Raw genomic sequence first — 21,898 nt, 5'->3', positions numbered from 1 at the left:
ATAGGAGCGCATAGGTATAGGTGCTACACAAACCATATACTCCAAAAGTGGAATGAGAACCACAAATGGACCCCAAACCTATGTGAGCTTGTAGAGGGTCGCTGGGACTGTAAGAAAACAGTGAGGGTTAGAAAAATAGCCCACCCCAAGACCCTGAAAAGTAGGTGTAAAGTGCACCAATAACCCCCAGAGAGCACAGAAGTCGTGATAGGGGGTTTCTGCAAGGAAGACCAACACCAGCAAAGCAACAACAGTGGATTTCCGGACCTGAGTACCTGTGAAACAAGGGGACCAAGTCCAAGAGTCGGGACAATGTCGAGAGTGGGCAGATGCCCAGGAAATGCCAGCTGAGGGTGCAAAGAAGCTGCCACTGGATGGAAGAAGCTTTGGTTTCTGCAAGAACGAAGAGGACTAGGAACTTCCCCTTTGGAGGATGGATGTCCCACGTCATGAAGAAGCTTGCAGAGGTGTTTCCACGCAGAAAGACAGCAAACAAGCCTTGCTAGCTGCAAGGGTCGCAGTTAGGGTTTTTGGATGCTGCTGTGGCCCAGGAGGGACCAGGATGTCGCCACTTGGATGAGGAGACAGAGGGGGCACCAAGCAAGTCAGGGAGCCCTCACAGAAGCAGACAGCACCCGCAGAAGTACCGGAACAGGCACTTGGAAGAGGAGTGAACCGGAGTCCACCCGAAGACACAAAAGGGAGTCCCACGATGCCCGAGGACAACTCAGAAGGTTGTGCACTGCAGGTTAGAGTGTCGGGGACCCAGGCTTAGCTGTGCACGAAGGAAATCCTGGAAGAGTGCACAGGAGCTGGAGCAGCTGCAAATCACGAGGTACCCAGCAATGCAGTCTAGCGTGGGGAGGCAAGGACTTACCTCCACCAAACTTGGACTGAAGAGTCACTGGACTGTGGGAGTCACTTGGACAGAGTTGCTGAGTTCCAGGGACCACGCTTGTCATGCTGAGAGGGGACCCAGAGGACCGGTGATGCAGTCTTTTGTTGCCTGCGGTTGCAGGGGGAAGATTCCGTCGACCCATGGGAGATTTCTTCATAGCTCCTGGTGCAAGAAGGAGGCAGGCTACCCCTGGAGCATGCACCACCAGGAAACAGTTGAGAAGGCGTCAGGAGAAGCGATACAAGGTTGCATTAGTCGTCTTTGCTACTTTGTTGCGGTTTTGCAGGCGTCCTGGGCAGTCAGCGGTCGATCCTTTGGCAGAAGGTGAAGAGAGAGATGCAGAGGAACTCGGATGAGCACTTACATTCGTTATCTAAAGAATTCCCCAAAACAGAGACCCTAAATAGCCAGAAAAGGAGGTTTGGCTACCTAGGAAGGAGGATAGGCTAGCAACACAGGTAAGAGCCTATCAGAAGGAGTCTCTGACGTCACCTGCTGGCACTGGCCACTCAGAGCAGTCCAGTGTGCCAGCAACACCTCTGTTTCCAAGATGGCAGAGGTCTGGAGCACACTGGAGGAGCTCTGGGCACCTCCCCTGGGAGGTGCAGGTCAGAGGAGTGGTCACTCCCCTTTCCTTTGTCCAGTTTCGCGCCAGAGCAGGGCTGGGGGATCCCTGAACCGGTGTAGACTGGCTTATGCAGAGATGGGCACCATCTGTGCCCATCAAAGCATTTCCAGAGGCTGGGGGAGGCTACTCCTCCCCAGCCCTGACACCTTTTTCCAAAGGCAGAGGGTATAACACCCTCTCTCTGAGGACGTCCTTTGTTCTGCCTTCCTGGGGCCAGGCCTGGCTGGACCCCAGGAGGGCAGAAACCTGTCTGAGGGGTTGGCAGCAGCAGCAGCTGCAGTGAAACCCCGGGAAAGGCAGTTTGGCAGTACCCGGGTATGGCATTGGGGTGACAATTCCATGATCTTAGACATGTTACATGGCCATGTTCGGAGTTACCATTGTGACGCTATACATAGGTAGTGACCTATGTATAGTGCACATGTGAAATGGTGTCCCCGCACTCACAAAGTCCGGGGAATTTGCCCTGAACGATGTGGAGGCACCTTGACTAGTGCCAGGGTGCCCACACACTAAGTAACTTAGCACCCAACCTTCACCAGGTGAATGTTAGACATATAGGTGACTTATAAGTTACTTAAGTGCAGTGGTAAGTGGCTGTGAAATAACGTGGACGTTATTTCACTCAGGCTGCAGTGGCAGCCTGTGTAAGAATTGTCAGAGTTCCCTATGGGTGGCAAAAGAAATGCTGCAGCCCATAGGGATCTCCTGGAACCCCAATACCCTGGCTACCTCAGTACCATATACTAGGGAATTATAAGGGTGTTCCAGTATGCCAATATGAATTGGTGAAATTGGTCACTAGCCTGTTAGTGACAATTTAGAAAGCAGAGAGAGCATAACCACTGAGGTTCTGATTAGCAGAGCCTCAGTGAGACAGTTAGTCATCACACAGGGAACAATTACAGGGCACACTTATGAGCACTGGGGCCCTGGCTGGCAGGGTCCCAGTGACACATACACTAAAACAACATATTTACAGTGAAATATGGGGGTTACATGCCAGGCAAGATGGTACTTTCCTACACTCAGTGCATGACGCTTACATTCTGAGGAGTAGCAGCATCCCTTATGTGATGGGGCAACTCCATTGGCATCGTGTGTGGCTATTAGGTGAGGACATGGACCCAATACAGTGTGACTAGGTGTCTGGGTCTGGGGATGTCCCTAAGAGTTAGTGTGTGTCTAACAGTTGTCCCTCGATATTTGCAGGTGACTCTGGTTACCCCAACCTGTCATGGCTACTGACCCCAGTGAGGAATCCCAGGACAAGGGCAGAGGAACGCTAAAATGAGGCACATGGTCGAACTAGGAGGATTATAGAGAGGACCTTCGGCCTCCTGAAGGCCAGTTTCAGGTGCCTTCATATGACAGGTGGTTCCCTATTCTACTCACCAAAGAAGGTGTGCCAGATCATCGTGGCCTGCTGTATGCTTCACAACTTGGCTTTGCAACGACAGGTGCCTTTTCTGCTGGAGGATGGTCCAGAAGAAGGTGTTGTGGCAGCTGTGGAGCCTGTGGACAGTGAAGACGAGGAAGCAGAAGAAGAGGACATAGACAATAGGAACATGGTGATCCAGCAATACTTCCAGTGCGACACAGGTAAGAAGACAACACTGCCTGCTACATCTGTTTGATCCTTCTACCTCTAATCTGTCTGTCATTTTCGCACAGTGTATGGACCCTGAGTTGTCACTTTCCCTTTCGATTTCACAGATGTGGGTCCCACTGTGTGACATCTGCTTTGTTTCCTCATGGACTAGAGCTGTGTGACATAGGTATGTTGACAATACAATAGATATAGCATTTTTCCACAGTTATTGCAAATACACATTTTCGAAAGCATAGACTGACTCCAGATAGTTTTGTGATTTAAGGGTGTTTATTTAATTGCTAAATAGTGGAGGGGGTTGTAAAATGGTCAGGGGTGATGGTGGAGGAATGTCCATGGCAGAGTCCAGTCTATTAGTCTCACAGGTGCATTGTCCAAAGGGGCATAGGAACTGGAGCTGGGGCAGGGTGACAAAGTGGGACAGAAGGATGACAATCAGGGTGGTCTCATTTCTTGGCGGGGGTCTTGGCATTGTTCTCTGTCTCTGTCTTTGTCCTGTATCTCAGGGACCGCTTGCGGGGTGGTTCTCCATCTGCAGGGGGTGGGGTGCTGGTGTGGTGGTCCTGCGGCTGTGCCTCCTGTCCACTAGCGGAGGTGGTGGGCAGCTCATCGTCCAAGCTAGTGTCATGGGCCCCTTGTTGTGCCACAGTGTACCTCCTGATGTTGATGAGTTCCTTCAGCACCCCTACAATGGTGCCCAGGGTGGAATTGATGGATTTGAGTTTCTCCCTGAACCCCAAATACTGTTCCTCCTGCAGCCACTGGGTGTCCTGAAACTTGGCCAGTACCGTTGCCATCGTCTCCTGGGAATGGTGGTAGGCTCCCATGATGTTGGAGAGGGCCTCGAGGATAGTGGGTTCCCTGGACCTGTCCTCCCCCTGTCGCACAGCAGCCCTCCCAGTTCCCCTGTTTCCCTGGGCCTCTGTCCCCTGAACCGTGTGCCCACTGCCACTGCCCCCAGGTCCATGTTGTTATTGGGGTGGTGGGTTAGCCTGGGTTCCCTGTAGTGGTGGACACACTGCTGATTGATGTGACCTGGGGACAGAGGTATGGGACCGCTGGGTGGGTGCTGTGCTGGTGTTTCCAGAGGGGGAGGCTCTGTGGTGGCCTGTGCCAGTGTGAGGGGAACAGACTGTCCCGAGGTCCCAGATGGGCCGGGCTGGTCATCTAGATCCAGTTGGACAGAGCTGCTGTCATCACTGTGGGCCTCTTCTGTGGGTGGAGTAGCAATGTCTGGACCCTCCTGTCCGGTGATGTTGGGTAGGGGTCCTGCAGGGGTGTAAAGGCATAATTATTGCATCTGTGTGTGCCATGGTGTGCAATGGGTGGGTGACACTGTACCCCAGTGCTTGCATTTCTGTGTAGGATCTTGTGTGATAATGGTTTAGGGGGTGTATGGGTATGTGCAGTGGACATGCTTTGGTGATGGGTGTCCATGCTTTGGTGTTACATGCAGGGCTTGGATTTGGGATGTGTGGTTTGTGATATTGGGACATACGTGAGGAGTTGGAGTAATGGGGGTGAGGGCGAAGGTGGGGGTATGTGTTAGCATGCAGGTGGGTGGGAGATGAAGTAATGTAAGATTTGACTTACCAGAGTCCATTCTTCCAGCTACTCCTGCGAGGCCCTCAGGATGCAGTATAGCCAAGACCTGCTCCTCCCATGTTGTTAGTTGTGGGGGAGGAGATGGGGGTCCACCGCCAGTCCTCTGTACCGCGATGTGGTGTCTTGAGACCACAGAACACACCTTCCCCAGTAGGTCGTTCCACCTCTTCCTGATGTCATCCCGTGTTCTTGGGTGCTGTCCCGCTGCGTTGACCCTGTCCACGATTCTGCGCCATAGCTTCATCTTCCTAGCTATGGTGGTGTGCTGCACCTGTGATCCGAATAGCTGTGGCTCTACCCGGATGATTTCCTCCACCATGACCCTGAGCTCCTCCTCAGAGAACCTGGGGTGTCTTTGTGGGGCCATGGGGTGGTGTGGGTGATGTGTGGGGTGGGGCGTGTTGTGATGTGTGGGGTGATATTTAGAGGTGTGTTGTGTGAGGTGCGTGGATGTTGTGTGAGGGATGGCGTAGGGTGCCTGTGGATGCTATTGTTCTTTCAGGTGGTGTCTCTCTCTGGCCTTCTGTCGCAATTGTGGTCGTAAGGGTTTGTGGGTGATGTGGGTGTGTGTTTTTTATTGTTTGGGTGTGTGGGAGTGGTGTGTGTATGTGTATCAGGTGTGTGTATTTGGAATTGTCCAATGTGGTAGTGTTTTGTAAGTGTGTGTGTATTTTGAGCGCAGCGGTGTGTACCGCCAATGGAATACCGCAGTTGATAGATCGGCGAGTGGATTAGTAGGTCGTGATAGTGTGGGCGTATTCCTGTTGGTGTGACGGTGGAGGTTTTGTTATCGCCAGTTTATCACTGACCTTTGATTTGGCGGACTTGTGTGGGTGTCTGGATTTTGGCAGGTTCCGAGCTGTGGGTCATAATGACCGTGGCGGAATTCCACGGCTGCGGCTGTGTATTGGCAGTCTTCAGCACGGCGGTAAGCGGCTTTTACCGCCAATGTTGTAATGACCCCCTTAGTTTTAAAAAATGCACAGGTTTGGTAGGTTTCCCTAGGTGCCGGCTGAGCTGGAGGCCAAAATCCACAGCTAGGCACTTTGCAAAAAACAGGTCAGTCTTCCTTGGGAAAATGTGATGTGTCCATGTTGTGTTTTGGGGCACTTCTTGTCACGGGCACTAGGCCTACCCACACAAGTGAGGTGCCATTTTTATTGGGAGACCTGGGGGAACCCTGAGTAGAAGGAAATTTGTGGCTCCTCTCAGATTCCAGAACTTTCTATCACCGAAATCTAAGGAGGAAGGGTTTTGTTAGCCAAATATTGAGGTTTGCAAAGGATTCCGGGTAACAGAACCTGGTGAGAGACCCACAAGTCACCCCATCTTGGATTACCCTAGGTGTCTATTTTTAAAAAATGCACAGGTTTAGTAGGTTTCCCTAGGTGCTGGCTGAGCTAGAGGCCAAAATCCACAGCTAGGCACTTTGCAAAAAATAGGTCAGTCTTCTATGAGAAAATGTGATGTGTCCATGTTGTGTTTTGGGGCATTTCCTGTCTCGGGCACTAGGTCTACCCACACAAGTGAGGTACCATTTTTATCGGGAGACTTGGGGGAACGCTGGGTGGAAGGGAATTTATGGCTCCACCCAGATTCCAGAACTTTCTATCACCAAAATGCGAGGAAAAAAGTGTTTTTTGCCACATTTTGAGCTTTGCAAAGGATTCTGGGCAACAGAACCTGGCAAGAGCCCCATAAGTCACCCCATTCTGAATTGCCCTGGGTGTCTAGTTTTCAAAAAAATATAGATTTGGTAGGTTTCCCTAGGTGCCGGCTGAGGTAGAGGCCAAAATCCACAGTTAGCCACTTTGCAAAAAACAGGTCAGATTTCTTTGGGAAAATGTGACATGTCCATGTTGTGTTTTGGGGCATTATCCTGTCATGGGCAATAGGCCTACCCACACAAGTGAGGAATCATTAGAAAATTTGTGGCTCCTCTCAAATTTCAGAACTTTCTTGCACCGAAATCTGATGAAAAAGTGTTTTTTGCCACATTTTGAGCCTTGCAAAGGATTCTGGGTAACAGAATCTGGTGAGTGCCCGACAAGTCACCCCATTCTGAATTCCCCTGAGTGTCTAGTTTTCAACAATGTATAGGTTTGGTAGGTTTCCATATATGCGGCTGAGCTAGAGGCCAAAAACCACAGCTAGGCTATTTGCAAAAAATAAGTCTGTTTTCTTTGGGAAAATGTGATGTGTCCATGTTGTGTTTTGGGGCATTTCCTGTCACGGGCACTAGCCCTACCCACACAATTGAGGTACCATTTTTATCATGATACTTGTGGGGCTGGGTGGAAGGAAGTTTGTGGCTACTCTCAGATTCCAGAACTTTCTATCACAGAAATCTGAGGAAAAAGTGTTTTTTTGCCAACTTTTGAGGTTTTCAAAGGATTCTGGGTAATAGAATCTGGTGAGAGCCCCATCCTGGATTCCCCTAGGTGTTTAGTTATGAAAAATGGACAGGTTTGGTAGGATTCCCTAGGTGCCGGCTGAGCTAGAGGCCAAAATCCACAGCTAGGCACGTTTGCAAAAAATAGGTTTTTTTTCTTTGGGAAAATGTGATGTGTCCATGTTGTGTTTTGGGGCATTTCCTGTCGCGGACACTAGGCCTACCCACACAAATGAGGTACCACTTTAATCAGGAGACTTGGCAGAGTGCTGGGAAGAAGGAAATGTGTGGCTCCTCTCAGATTCCAGAACTTTCTATCACCGAAATGTGACGAAAAAGTGTTTTTTTGTCAAATTTGGAGGGTTGCAAAGGATTCTAGGTAACAGAACCTGGTGAGAGCCCTACAAGTCACCCCACCCTGCATTCCCCTAGGTGTCTAGTTTTGAAAAATACATAGGTTTGGTAGGTTTCCCTAGGTGCCAGCTGAGTTAGAGGCTGAAATCCAGAGCTAGGCACTTTCAATCAATCAATCAATCAATCAATCACTGCATTTGTAAAGCGCGCTACATACCCGCAAGGGTCTCAAGGCGCTGGGGAGGGGGGGTGCTACTGGTCGAAGAGCCAGGTCTTGAGGAGTCTTCTGAAGGCCAGCAGGTCCTGGGTCTGTCGTAGGATGGTGGGGAGAGTGTTCCAGGTCTTGGCGGCAAGGTAGGAGAACGATCTGTCACTGGCTGTGGTTTTTCGGATGCGGGGGACTGTGGCGAGGGCGAGGTTGGCTGAGCGGAGGCTTCAGGTGGGGGTGTGGAAGCTGAGTCGGTTGTTGAGGTAGGTGGGTCCGGTGTTGTGCAGTGCTTTGTGTGCGTGGATCAGGAGCTTGAAGGTGATCCTTTTGTTGACGGGGAGCCAGTGCAGGCCTCTCAGGTGAAGTGTGATGTGGCTGCGGCGAGGGACATCGAGGATGAGTCGGGCCGCGGCGTTCTGGATGCGTTGGAGTCGTCTCAGGAGATTGTTTGTAGTTCCTGAGTAGAGGGCGTTCCCGTAGTCGAGTCTGTTGGTGATGAGGGCCTGGGTAACGGTTTTTCTCGTGTCGAGGGGGATCCATCTGAAGATCCTGCGGAGCATACGGAGGGTGTTGAAGCAGGACGCGGAGACGGCGTTGACTTGCCTGGTCATGGAGAGAGTGGAGTCGAGGATGACCCCCAGGTTGCGTGCGTGGTCTGTGGGTTCCGGGGCTCTGCCTAGTGACGTGGGCCACCAAGAGTCGTCCCAGGCTGATGGGGTGGGTCCGAGAATGAGGACCTCCGTCTTGTCTGAGTTCAGCTTCAGTCTGCTGTCCTTCATCCAGTCGGCTATGGCCTTCATTCCTCGGTGGAGGTTAGCTTTGGCGGTGTGGGGATCTTCGGTGAGGGATATGATCAGCTGGGTGTCGTCGGCGTAGGAGATGATGTTGAGGTTGTGTTGTCGTGCGACGTGGGCGAGGGGGTCATGTAAATATTGAACAGTGTCGGGCTGAGGGAGGATCCCTGTGGGACGCCGCAGATGATCTCAGTGGTTTTGGAGCGGAAGGGTGGGAGGCGGACGCTCTGGGTTCTGCCGGAGAGGAAGGATGTGGTCCAGGCCAGGGCCTTCTCTTGGATACCGGCGTCATGGAGGCGTGCTGATAGGGTGCGGTGGCAGACCGTGTCAAAGGCTGCTGATAGGTCCAGGAGGATGAGGGCGGCTGTTTCTCCTTTGTCCATCAGGGTCCGGATGTCGTCAGTGGCGGCGATGAGGGCGGTCTCGGTGCTGTGGTTACTGCGACAACCAGATTGGGACGGGTCCAGGATGTTGTTGACTTCGAGGTAGCGGGTCAGCTGTTTGTTGACAATCTTCTCGGTCACTTTTGCCGGGAAAGGGAGCAGGGAGATGGGACGGAAGTTCTTGAGGTCCTTGGGGTCCGCCTTGGGCTTCTTCAGAAGGGCGTTGATCTCGGCGTGCTTCCAGCTTTCTGGGAAGGTTGCAGTCTCGAAGGAACAGTTGATTGTTTTCCGGAGGTGGGGCGCGATGGCTGCGCTGGCTTTGTTGAAGACGTGGTGAGGGCAGGGGTCCGATGGGGATCCGGAGTGGATGGAGTTCATGGTTTTGATAGTGTCTTTGTCGCTGACGCTGGACCAGACGGTCAGGCGACTGGTGCGAGTGGTAGTCGCAGGGGTGGTGGACTCGGTGGTGGGTGCGGGGGGGTCGGGGTTGAAGCTGTCGTGGATGTCGGTGATCTTGCGGTGGAAGAAGGTGGCCAGGGAGTCGCACAGGTCTTGAGATGGCGGGATGTCGTTGGTGATGGAGCTGGGGTTGGAGAGTTCTTTCACGATGCTGAAGAGCTCTTTGGTGTTGTGTGCGTTGTTGTCTAGGCGGTCCTTGAAGGCGGTCTTCTTGGCGGTCCTGATGAGTTGGTGATGTCTGCGGGTGGCGCTCTTGAGGGCTGTGTGGTTGTTTGGTGTTCGGTCGTGGAGCCATTTCTTCTCCAGCTTCCGACAGGTGTGCTTGGAGATCCGGAGGTCCTCGGTGAACCAGGCGGCTTTCTTGTTGGTGTGGTTGGTTGTAAAGGTCTTGAGAGGGGCGAAAAAAACACGTCAGATTTCAATATAAAAATGTGTTGTGTCCATGTTGAGTTTCTTGTCGTGGGCATTAGGCCTACCCACACATGTGAGATACCATTTTTATCAAGGGACCTGGGGGAACAATGAATAGAAGAACAAATGTTATTGGCCCTTGTCTTTCTCTACATTTTTTCCTTCCAAATGTAAGACAGTGTGTATAAAAGATGTCTGTTGGAGAAATGCCCTGTAATTCACATGCTAGTATGGGGACCCCAGAATTCAGAGAAGTGCAAATAACCACTGCTTCTCAACATCTTATTCTGTGCCCAGTTTGGAAATACCAATGTTTCCTTGATACTTATTTTTGACTCTTTATATATTACCAAATAATTTGCTGTATACCCGGTACACAATGAAAATGCATTGCAAGGTGCACCTCATTTATTGGCTCTGGGTACCTAGGGTTCTTGATGAACCTACAAGCCCTATATATCCCGCAGCCAGAAGAGTCCAGGAGACATAACAGTATCTAGCTTTTGAAAATCTGACATCGCAGGAAAAAGTTGCAGAGTAAAGCGTGGAGAGAAATAGCTGTTTTTTATCTCAATTTCAATATTTTATTATTTCAGCTGTTATTTTCTGTAGGAAAACCTTGAAGGATCTACACAAATTACCTTTTGCTGAATTCAGAATGTTGTCTTCTTTTCAGAAATGTTTAGCTGGATCCTGGATCCAGCATTGGTTTCACACCCATTTCTGTCAATAACTGGAAGGAGGCTGAAAGCACAAAAAATAATAAAAATGGGATATATCCCAGTAAAATGCCAACATTGTGTTAAAAATTTGGTTTTCTGATTCAAGTCTGCCTGTTCCTGAAAGCTGAGAAGATTGTGATTTTACCATCGCAAACCTTTTCTTGATGCCATTTTCAGGGGAAAAAAACACAAGCTTTCTTCTGCAGCCCTTTTTTCCATTTAAAAATATATATATATATATTTGGCTGTATTGTGGCTAATATTTTGGTCTCCTTCAAGGGAATTCACAAACGTGGGGTACTTCTAGAAACCCTACGATGTTGGAACAAAAGGACGCAAATTTGGCATGGGTAGCTTATGGGGACAAAAGGTTATGAGGGCCTAAGCGCGAATTGCCCCAAATAGCCAAAAAACGCTTGCCACCTGACGGGGAAAGGCTTGGCGGCGAAGGGGTTAAGTCAAAGGGTGTATGATGTCACTTTCGTTACCCCAGGTATTTTGGTTTATCAACGTCCATGACAGTAAGGGGAGATTAGGACTGAATTTAAATGTTGCAAGAGGTGAAACTAAAGAGCCCTGAGGCCATCAGTTCTTGCAGCCGAGGCAACATGAGCAGAGCTCTTGTAGAGGCACGAATACCCAGCAAGGCAAAGATATCCCGGTGCTAACTCCCAAAGCACTTCGGCAGGGTTCATAGTATTTTTGTTAAAGGTCTTTGTGGGCAAGCATGTAAAAAATAGAAGGGTGATTACCTTGTTCCCTTCTTATTTTTTGCGGGCAGTCGATTTGGATCTGTTTTTTCATATGTGCAGCTAAACTCACTGTTGTCAGGGCTCTTGGGTAATGATCTGTATCAGGATAGGTAAGACATTTCGCATGCTGTAGTTTTGCCAGAGCCTCGGTTAACATCTTCGCCGTGTTTTTTTCGCAATCCTTAAAACGAGTGAGGCCACCCGGAGGGGGAGAGACCTTATGGCCACAGGGAGGAGAGTGGTGCAGCCCATCGAAGTGATTCACTTCTTAAAATAATTGAAAATGCTAGGAAGTTGTTGGTGATAGAAGATTAAACAAATAACGTGCAGCCTCCTAAAGCCGTAGAATCTGAGAGTTTATTCTTGTCCTTCTTTCACTGCTTAAAACCTCTATACAAGTGGTTCCCAACCTTTTTTACTTCGGTGGACCCCCACTTTATCATTCCTGGATCCCAAGGACCCCAACTGAATCACTATTGGAATCCGGAGACCCACCCCCCCACAGAGTCAGAACTGAAAGCTGGGGACTTAAACTGTTAATATTATTTAATTTTCTAAGCAGTTGTGGACCCCCTGAGGAGGCTTTACGGACTCCCGGGGGTCCCCGGAGCAGAAGTTGGGAACCACTGCCCTATACAACATTTTTGAAGCAACAATATTAACAAATGGCAATATGAAAACCCAGACCATTGTGTTAAAGGAGATAGCCAAGGAATGAGTTAACTGGTGCATGCCAGCATCAGTCAGGAGAATACCGAACTGAAAAAAGAAGGCTTAATTCATGTGTGGGTAAACAGCACCTCCCCCATAGTTCGAAGGGACGGGGAAGTGAGTGAACAGTGAAAGAGCACAAAAGTGCATAAGCAGGTCTCTAAGGCAATGGTGAGTGCATCTATAAAAAATAAGCAGATAGCAATAGTGTAATGAGTGGAGGAAATAAAAGGTCTGAAGTGCGAGGGGAAAACGTGGAGTCTGTTGGGAAGGTATGGGAGCGTAAGAAGGGAAAAACACCGAAAGGAAAAGCAAAAAAACAGTAGCTTAGTAGTAGTGATGCAGTCAAGGGCCCAAAATTGGGGAAAGGGTCCCCTAAGGCAGACAACCAGAAATTAGCTCCTAAGGGGGAGCTCTGTTAAGATATTACTGAAAGAGCTCCCTAGCAGGACACATTCAACGGTGTTTAGAACAGGAAGGAACTCATGCTTATTTAAAAGTTAGAAGGGGAGGAGAAAAACAAATAAATGGAATACCTTGAATAGGTCAAACCTGCTGAACGCTTTCCAGAGTTGCCCCTCCCTACAATATATCTCGTTGAGGGATATCGAGCAGTGAACTTCTGAAAAGATAAAAGTGGCACTGAAATAACAAAAGCACGGTTCCATTCCAGTCCGTGTAACAAGCCTAATCTTGAATGCTGAGCAAGGGCTTAATTACATCGGATTAAGGCTCCTCCTAAGAAAGGAAGTTTGGGACCTGTTAAATTGTGTGTTTAATTTGTCTTGGACCGACTCACTGCCACATTCTCAGCAGGGGTCATTTGTTGTACTACCCTGTGATGTGTTCGCGTTTGGTTACGACCGTGACAGAGTAACCGGAGATAAGAAATGTATCTGCTTTTCCACAGGAAAGGCAGTGCTGCACAGTGACACATGGGCCCTCATTACGAGTTTGGCGGGTGTCGGAGGCCGCCCGCCAAACTCGTACTGCCATCTAGACTGCCAGTGCAGCCAGAACATTGCCGGCCCTATTACAAGTTTCCCCTTGGGCCGGCAGGCGGAAACAGCGTTTCTGACCTCCAGCCCAGCGGGAAACAGGCCCTTAATATTGACGCAGGTTCATAATCGAGCCGGCGGCAATGTGACGTGCGGCAGGTGCAGCAGCACCCAGTGCGCTTTATACTGCCCGTGATTCGACAGTGGAAAGCGCAACGGGGCTGTCCATGTGGGCCCCTGCACTGCCCATTCCAAGTGCAGGAGCCCCCATTCCATCAGCCTTTCCATGGCGGTTCAACTGCCATGAAAAGCAGGCAGAATGGGGAGTCGTAATGCCCAGGGCAGTGCTACATGCAGCGCAACCCTGGCAGATTACAACCGCCAAGACCGCCAGGCTGCCGACTGGCGGCATCCTGGTGGTGTCGGCAGTCGGACTGCCACGACCACGGCGGTCTGACCACCACTGCGAGTCTGGTGATCTTAAGACCGACAGACTCGTAATGAGGGCCATTGTCTGTGGGCCTTTCTTTACGTGGCAGCGCTGACCCTGGGCGACGGCGCATGTGTGCACCGGAGTCCAGGTGCACACAACAGGACCCGATGGTAAAAAAACCTTTTTAAGCAATCATGCAGGCTTGAGCCAGCACCAAATAAACTTTTAGAAATGGGGTATTAGGTTGGCAGTTAGCTTACCCCCTGTCCAAGCAAGGACCCTCACTCTAGTCAGGGTAAAGGAGAATCACCCTCAGCTAACCCCCGCTTATCCCCTTGGTAGCTTGGCACAAGCAGGCAGGTTTAACTTCAGAGTGCTAGGTTTAAAGTATTTGTACCAACACACACAGTAACTTAATGAAAACCTTACAAAATGACACAACACAGGTTTAGACAAATAGAAAATATTTATCTAAAGAAAACAAGACCAAAATGACAAAAATCCAACATACACAGGTCAAGTTATTGATTAAAAAGCAAAAAGAGTCTTAAATCCTTGAGAAAACAGGTAAAACACTGTTAGAACTGAAAAGTACCTGGGTAGCGTCAAACTAACATGCACGGGTGAGTGTGCGTCGAACAAGGTAAGCGGTGCGTTGATTTCTCACGTGCAAGTGAGCTTGTGCATCATTTCTCCTTTGGGTCAGGTCACATGTGTAATTTTTCCTCCCCGCCGGTGAGCGATGTGTCGATCCGGGCAGCACTCTGGTCCGGTCAGGCATTGTGTCGTTTTTCCGCGCCCAGCAAGGTTTGCATCGAAAATCCTGCCGCACGGTCTCAGCAAAACCACACAATGTGGGTTGCGACATTACCAGCCTCCGTCAGCGGGTGTGAGCGTCGTTCTTCCAGCTCCGTGCATCGATTTTCCAGCCGCGATGCTGGTGGAGCGACAATTTCTGTTGCAAAGCCGGCAGCGTGTCATTTTCAGCCACGTCTCGGAAAGTGTGTCAGCTTCACCTTCCAAGGCCCCAGGAACTGGATAGGGCGCCACTTGGCAGGGCAGGAGTCTCAGCTGAGAGTCCAGGTGCTGGCAGTAGAAGTCTTTGATGGCCCTGAGACTTCAGCAACAGGAGGCAAGCTCAGGACAAGCCCTTGGAGATTTCTTCACAAGCAGGAAGACACACAAAATCCAGTCTTTGTCCTCTTGCACAGGCAGAAGCAACAACTGCAGGATAGCTCCATAAAGCACAATCTCAGGCAGGGCAGCACTTCACCTCAGCTCTTCAGCTCTTCTCCCGGCAGAGGCTCCTCTTGATGTCCAGAAGTGATCTAAAGTCTGTGGTTTTGGGTACCCTTCTTATACCCATTTTGGCCTTTGAAGTAGGCTTACTTCAAAGGAAAGTCTCTCTTGTTTGTGAAATCCTGCCTTGCCAGGTTAGGACCCAGACACACACGAGGGGGTTGGAGACTGCATTGTGTGAGAGCAGGCACAGCCCCTTCAGGTGTAAGTGACCACACCTCCCCTCCATCCTAGCACAGATGGCTCATCAGGAAATGCAGACTACACACCAGCTCTCTTTGTGTCACAAAGAGAGGTGCAAACAGCCCAACTGTCAAACTGACCAAGACAGGGAATCCACAAACAGGCAGAGTCACTGAAATGGGTTAAGCAATAAAATGTCCACTTTCTAAAAGTGGCATTTTCAAACACACAATCTTAAAATCAACTTTACTAAAAGATGTATTTTAAAATTGTGATTAAGAAATCCCAAACTCCACATGTCTATCTTCTCCCAAAGGGAATCTACGCTTTAATCATTTTTAAAGGTAGCCCCCATGTTAACCTATGAGAGGGATAGGCCTTGCAGCAGTGAAAACTGAATTTGGCAGTTTTTCACTGTCAGGACATATAAAACACTTTAGTATATGTCCTACCTTAAACATACACTGCACCCTGCCCATGGGGCTACCAAGGGCCTACCGTAGGTGTGTCTTACATGTAAGAAAAGGGAAGGATTAGGCCTGGCAAGTGGGTACACTTGCCAAGTCAAACTGGCAGTTTAAAACTGCACACACAGACACTGCAGTGGCAGGTCTGAGCCATGTTTGCAGGACTACTAATGTGGATGGCAGAACCAGTGCTGCAGGCCCACTAGTAGCATTTGATTTACAGGCCCTGGGCACCTATAGTGCACAGTACTAGGGACTTATTAGTAAATCAAATATGCCAATCATGTAAAGTCAAATTACATACACATTTTCTACAAGAGCACTTGCACGTTAGCACTGAATAGCAGTGGTAAAGTGCCCAGAGTAACAAAAACAGCAAAAACAGAGTCCAGCACACATCAAGAACCTGGGAAACAGAGACAAAAAGTTAGGGGAAACCACGACAAGGAAGAAAAGTCTAACACGTATCCCCCCAACTGAAAGTAGGGAGCAACTACCCAACCTCATGGGAGTTCTCATCACTAAAGCAGAACAATCTGGACACACCATCAGCATTGGCGTGTTCTGTGCCAGGGTGGTGTTCCACCGTAAAGTCCATCCTCTGCAGGGAAATGGACAACCTCAACAGTTTTGGATTCTCACCTCTCATCTGCATTAACCATCTGATTGGCCTGTGGTCGGTCTGAACCTGGAAGTGAGTCCCAAACAAGTAGAGTCTTAGCTTCTTCAGCCAGCGCCCAGACCACAGCAAAAGCTTCAGGCTCTATGGCAATCCACCTACGTTCCCTGGGAAGTAACCTCCTGCTAATGAAGGCTACAGGTTGATCTAGGCCCTCTTCATTAAGCTGTGCGAGTACTACTCCAATACCATGCTCTGAGGCATCTGTTTGCACAACAAATTCCTTGGAGTAGTCAGGTGCCTTCAGCATAGGTGCTGTGTACATGGCAGCCTTCAGGGCATCATAAGCCGTCTGGCAAGACTCAGTCCAGATCAGCTTTTTGGGCTGCTTTTTGGATGTCAATTCAGTCAAGGGAGTGACGATGGTGCTGTACCCCTTGACAAACCTCCTGTAGTATCCTGTGAGGCCTAAAAAGGCTCTCACTTCTGTCTGGGTCTTGGGAGGCTCCCAAGCCAGAACTGTGTCAATCTTTTGCTATAGGGGTGCCCCCTGGCCACTCCCCAACTGGTGTCCTAAGTACACCACAGAACCCTGCCCTATTTGGAACTTGCTTGCCTTAATAGTGAGTCCTGCCTTTTGCAGGGCCTCTAACACTCTCCAGAGGTGTTGCAGATGTTCCTCCCATGTGGAACTGAAAACAGCAATGTCATCCAGGTAGGCAGCACTCAACTCATCCAGCCCAGCCAACACCTGGTTGACCAACCTCTGAAAGGTGTCAGGGGCATTTTTCATCCCAAATGGCATCACCTTAAACTGAAAGTGCCCATCTGGGGTAGAAAATACAGCCCTCTCCTCAGCCCCCTCTGTCAAGGCAATCTGCCAATACCCAGACGTTAAATCAAACGTGCTGAGGTATTTGGCAGCTCCCAACCGATCTATGAGTTCATCAGCTTGGGGGATAGAGTGCACATCAGTTTTATTGACTGCCTTGAGACCCCGGTAGTCCACACAGAACCGGAGTTCTGGGGTGGCACCAGGCTCAGCAGCCTTTGTGAACAAAACCTCAGGGCTAACCCAAGGACTGCTGGAATGCTCAATACCCCCTAGTGTTAACATCTTGGATACCTCCTCCTTGATGCTAGCCCTGACCTTGTCAGTCACCCTATATACCGTTTGTTTAATGGGTGTACTGTTCTCAGTGTCCACATCATGTGTGCACAAGTGTGTGCCTCCTGCGATCAAGGAGATCAGTGAGGCGAACTGTCCCAACACCTGGCGACAGTCCTTCTGATGCACTGCAGTCAGGGAGGGGGAAAGGTTCACTCCCGTCACAGACCCATCTTTGTCTCCTGCAGACAGGAGGTCAGGAGGAGGCTCACTCTCCTCCTCCACCCCATCATCTATCGCTAGGAGCATGGACAACTCTGTCCGCTCAAAGTGTGGCTTGAGCCGGTTAACATGCTGGACCCTTAAAGGGTTCCTGGGAGTCCGCAAGTTTACCAGATAGGTGACTTCACTCTTGTGCTCCAACACCTCAAATGGCTCAGTCCACTTGTCCTGGAGCACCCTAGGCTCCACTGGTGCCATTACCCACACTTTTTGCCCAGGTTGAAAATCGACAAGAGTGGCATTCTGGTCTTATCAGCGTTTCATGTCCTCCTGGCTTGCTTCTAGGCTCGCCTGTTCGAGACTCCTGAAGCAGGCAGTCTGGTTTCTCAGAGCCAGCATGTAACTGAATACATCCTGGGGGGGTTTACTAGGAGCTTTTTCCAAAGCCTCCTTGACCAGACTTAAAAGTCCCCTCACATGGTGGCCATAAATCAGCTTATAGGGACTAAACCCAAGTCCCTTTTGAGGCACCTCCCTATAAGCGAACAGAAGGCATGGCAAGAGGACATCCCACTTCCGCCTCAAGGGCTCTGACAGGCCCATAATCATGCCTTTCAAGGTGCGGTTAAATCTCTGAATCAGACCATTACTTTGGGGGTGGTAAGGTGTGGTGAACTTATGCGTTACCCCACACACCTTCCACAGAGACTTCATATAAGTAGATAAGCAGTTGGTACCCCTATCAAATACCTCTTCAATAGGGAACCCCATGCGGGTAACAACTCCCATCAAGGCACGGCCCACCACAGGGGCAGTGACTGATCTTAAAGGAATGGCTTCTGGGTACAGGTAACATGGTCACCAAGACCGTGATAAACGTGTTGCCCATGGCTGTCTTGGGATCCAGAGTCCCCACAATGTCAATGCCAACCCTTTCAAAGGGGGTACTGACAACAGGAAAAGGTGGGAGGGGAGCCTTACATTTCCCCCCACTCTTGCCACTTGCCTGACAAGTTGGGCAAGACCGCAGTGAGCATTACAGTGCCTGCGCATTTGGAGCCAATAGAAGTGGGTGACAAGCCGCTCAAAGGTCTTGTCCTACCCCAAATGACCAGTAGGAAGGCTCTGAAGCACTGGGGTACCAGCAGCATACGGGCTGACCCAGGCTCAGGAACCTTAGGATTGTATATAGGAGGCCATCCTCCCAATAAATCAAGTGTGATCCAGGCTCCTTGCCAGATGCCTGGTCTGCAGCCTGCTGCCGCAAACCCTCCAGAGTAGGGCATGACTTCTGTGCCTCACAGAACACTTCCCTAGTGTGCCTCCCTTCCTGCTGCCACTTTGACAACTGAGGGACCTCCCCCAGTTCAGCCACCTGTTCCCCCGTAGGCTCCAGGGCCACCCCCTCAGGTTCAGCCTCCTCCTGGAACGTGGGAACTTCTGGGGCCGGTTTCCCGCACCCCTTGCCCTTCCTCCTTCTGGAAGACACCTGGGCCACTCTTTCAGGCTCCAGGGTCTCCTGATCACCCTGACGGGTTGCCATAGACCTGGTAGATATGAATACCCACCCAGGCAGACCCAACATCTCCAAGTGTGACCGGTGTTCCACCTCCTTCCAAGGGGAATCCTCCAGGTCATTGCCAAGCAAACAATCTACAGGCATGGTTGGACTCACAGCTACATTCAAGGAACCTGAGACCCCCCCTATTTAAAGGGAACCTGCGCCACTCTGCACAGGTGCTCTGAGTTGTCTACTGCAACTACTTGGTGAAGTACCCGGGGATCTAGCTGCTCTTCAGACACCAAGTGACTCCTCACAGTAGTCACACTGGCTCCCGTGTCTCTTAGAGCCTCCACCCTCTGTCCATTGATGGTCACCCACTGCCTGTACTTTTTAGTGTTCTCAGGCACTAGGGTTCTCTGGACCATCTCACTGTCCCCTAGGGAGACAAGGGTCATCTCAGCTGGCTCCCACCCACCTGGAACCAAGTCCTCCCCAAGTGCTATACCAGCCAAACCCCAGGACTGCGCACCAGTGGGTACCGGTGTACTCTTGGGGCATTGGTGGCCCCTCCTCACATGACCCACCTGGTCACATGCATAGCACTTACGTGGGAGACCCCCTGCCACAGGATTTCCTTTGGAGAACCATGGCTTCTCTTCACTGGGGGGCTGGGAATCTTTACCCTGGGAATAAGATTGGGGCCCTTTAGAGACCTCTCCCTGTTTACCCTTACCCCCCCTTTCTTCTGAGAGGGACCCTGCCCACCCTTGGCGTGGTCGCCCCCATACCCCTTTTGGACCCTGGTGCTCTCCCAACAGTCCACTTCCTGCGCAAGCTTCCTGGGGTCAGTCAGCTTGCTGTCAAGCAGGTGCTGGCACAGCTCTGGAAAACATAAACTGTACAAGTGCTCCCAAACAATCAGATTGTAAAGCCCCTCATATGTTGTTACCTTACTGCCCTTCACCCAATCACCCAGTGACCTGCAGGATGAATCTACCCATTCCAACCATGTTTGGGATTCCTTCTTCTTATAATACCTAAACTTAATCTTATATTGATCAGGAGTGAGACCATACCTGGTGATCAGGGTATCCTTCATGATAGGGTAAGTGAGCCCCTGAGGATCCCCTAAGGATGTCAGAGTATCTCTTCCCTCTACCTCAAAGTGCTTCCACAGACCCGCCCCCCAATGAGCTTCAGGGATAACATTCATATGGAGAGCAGATTCATGCCCCTTAAACCACAACAGGGTGTCATCGTCCTTTTTGTAATCTTTCACAAGGTCCTTAGGAATGTGCATCCTCCTCTCAGGCTGCACTGTGATGCTGCTGCCACCATCCCTACTGGACTGGCTCCTCTGATCCAGCTTCCTTAAGCTGAGCTCATGAGCCAACAATAACTTTTTCTCCTCTATGGCCATCCTCATTTTCTCCAACTCAAACTGGTGAGCCCTCTCTGCCTGTCTGTCCTGCAACTCTTCAGGAGTCAGACCCTTGGATGAGACACTGCTACCTGCCCTGGAGATCTACCCCCCAGACAAAACAGGCCCACCCACAATACCGTTGTGAACACTGCACCTCCTTAGCCTCATTTTCTGTGTGTCCCTCAGCCTCTTTGGCTGCCACCCAGGCCCTCAGTGCTTTTTGCAGGGCCTCATTCCTGGTGGAGCTCTTAATGGGGCAGGCAAGACCCTTACAGAACTGTTTCAATTGGGCCACTGTGTAACTCTCCAGTTTCCCTAAATCAAAAGCAGCTCCTGCTGATGCATCTCCAGACTGAGACATGATGGAGAGTTAAACGTGCAAAATTCCAAAGGCAGAAAACAAGTTCCCAATGAAGTTCAAAAGGCAATCAAGGATTACCACAAAATGGAAGTAGGGAAAGATCCAAAACAGAGAAAAAGCAAAATCACAAGACAAGTAGTATGTGGTCATGTAGGGCCAGATGTAGCAAAGGGTTTTTCCCATTCTGTGTCAATGGGAAAATGTGTTTGTTCATATGGCCCGTAGTGATCTGCCCTGAAAACAGTAGTGTACACTTAATCACTGTATGTCAAGTACAAATACAAGTCCAATCCCATCCGCTGATCACCAATGTTAGAAATGGGGTCTCTGGTTGGCAGTCAGGATACCCCCTGTTCATGCAAGGACCCTCACTCTAGTCAGGGTAAAGGAGAATCACCCTCAGCTAACCCCTGCTCACCCCCTTGGTAGCTTGGCAAGAGCAGGCAGGGCTAACTTCCGAGTGCTAGGTGTAAAGTATTTGTACCAACACACACTGTAACTTAATATAAACACTACAAAGTGACAGGTTTAGACAAATAGAAAATATTTATCTAAACAAAACAAGACCAAAACGACAAAAATCCAACATACACAAGTCAAGTTGTCGATTAAAAAAACAAAAAGAGTCTTAAATCCTTGAAAAAACAGGTAAAACACTGTTAGCATTGAAAAGTACCTGGGTGGCGTCAAAATAACACGCACAGGTGAGTGTGCGTCAAAAACGGTAAGCGGTGCTTCGATTTCTCACCCCAAGCGAGCTCGTGCGTCGTTTCTCCTTCACCGGTCGGGTCGGCGTGCACCGTTCTTCCTCCCTGCAGGGTAGCGATGTGTCGATCGGGGCAGCACTCGGGCCCGGGCAGGCGTTGCATCATTTTTCCACGCCCAGCAAGGTTTGCGTCAAAAATCCTGCCGCGCAGTCTCAGCAAAATCATGCAATGTGGGTTGTGACGTTAACAGCCTCCGTCAATGGGTGTGAGCGTCATTTTTCCAGCTCTGTGCGTCGATTTTCCAGCCGCGATGGCGGTGGAGCATCGGTTTCTGCAGCAAAGCCGGCGGCGTGTCGTTTTTCAGCTGTATCTCAGAAGGTGCGGTTAAATTTTCCCCGCATGGCGGTCTGTGTGTGGATTTTCAATCTTGGTCTGCCAGCTTCACCTTCCAAGGCCCCAGGAACTGGATAGGGCACCACTTGGCAGGGCAGGAGTCTCAGCAGAGAGTCCAGGTGCTGGCAGGAGAAGTCTTTGATGGCCCTGAGACTTCAGCAACAGGAGGCAAGCTCAGGACAAGCCCTTGGAGATTTCTTCACAAGCAAGAAGACACACAAAGTCCAGTCTTTGTTCTCTTGCACAGGCAGA

This window comes from Pleurodeles waltl, chromosome 10 (genome assembly GCF_031143425.1).
Source record: "Pleurodeles waltl isolate 20211129_DDA chromosome 10, aPleWal1.hap1.20221129, whole genome shotgun sequence".
In the NCBI taxonomy this organism is placed as follows: Eukaryota; Metazoa; Chordata; class Amphibia; order Caudata; family Salamandridae; genus Pleurodeles; species Pleurodeles waltl.
The sequence above is the reverse complement of the archived record's forward strand: the minus strand, read 5'-3'. Positions refer to the sequence as shown.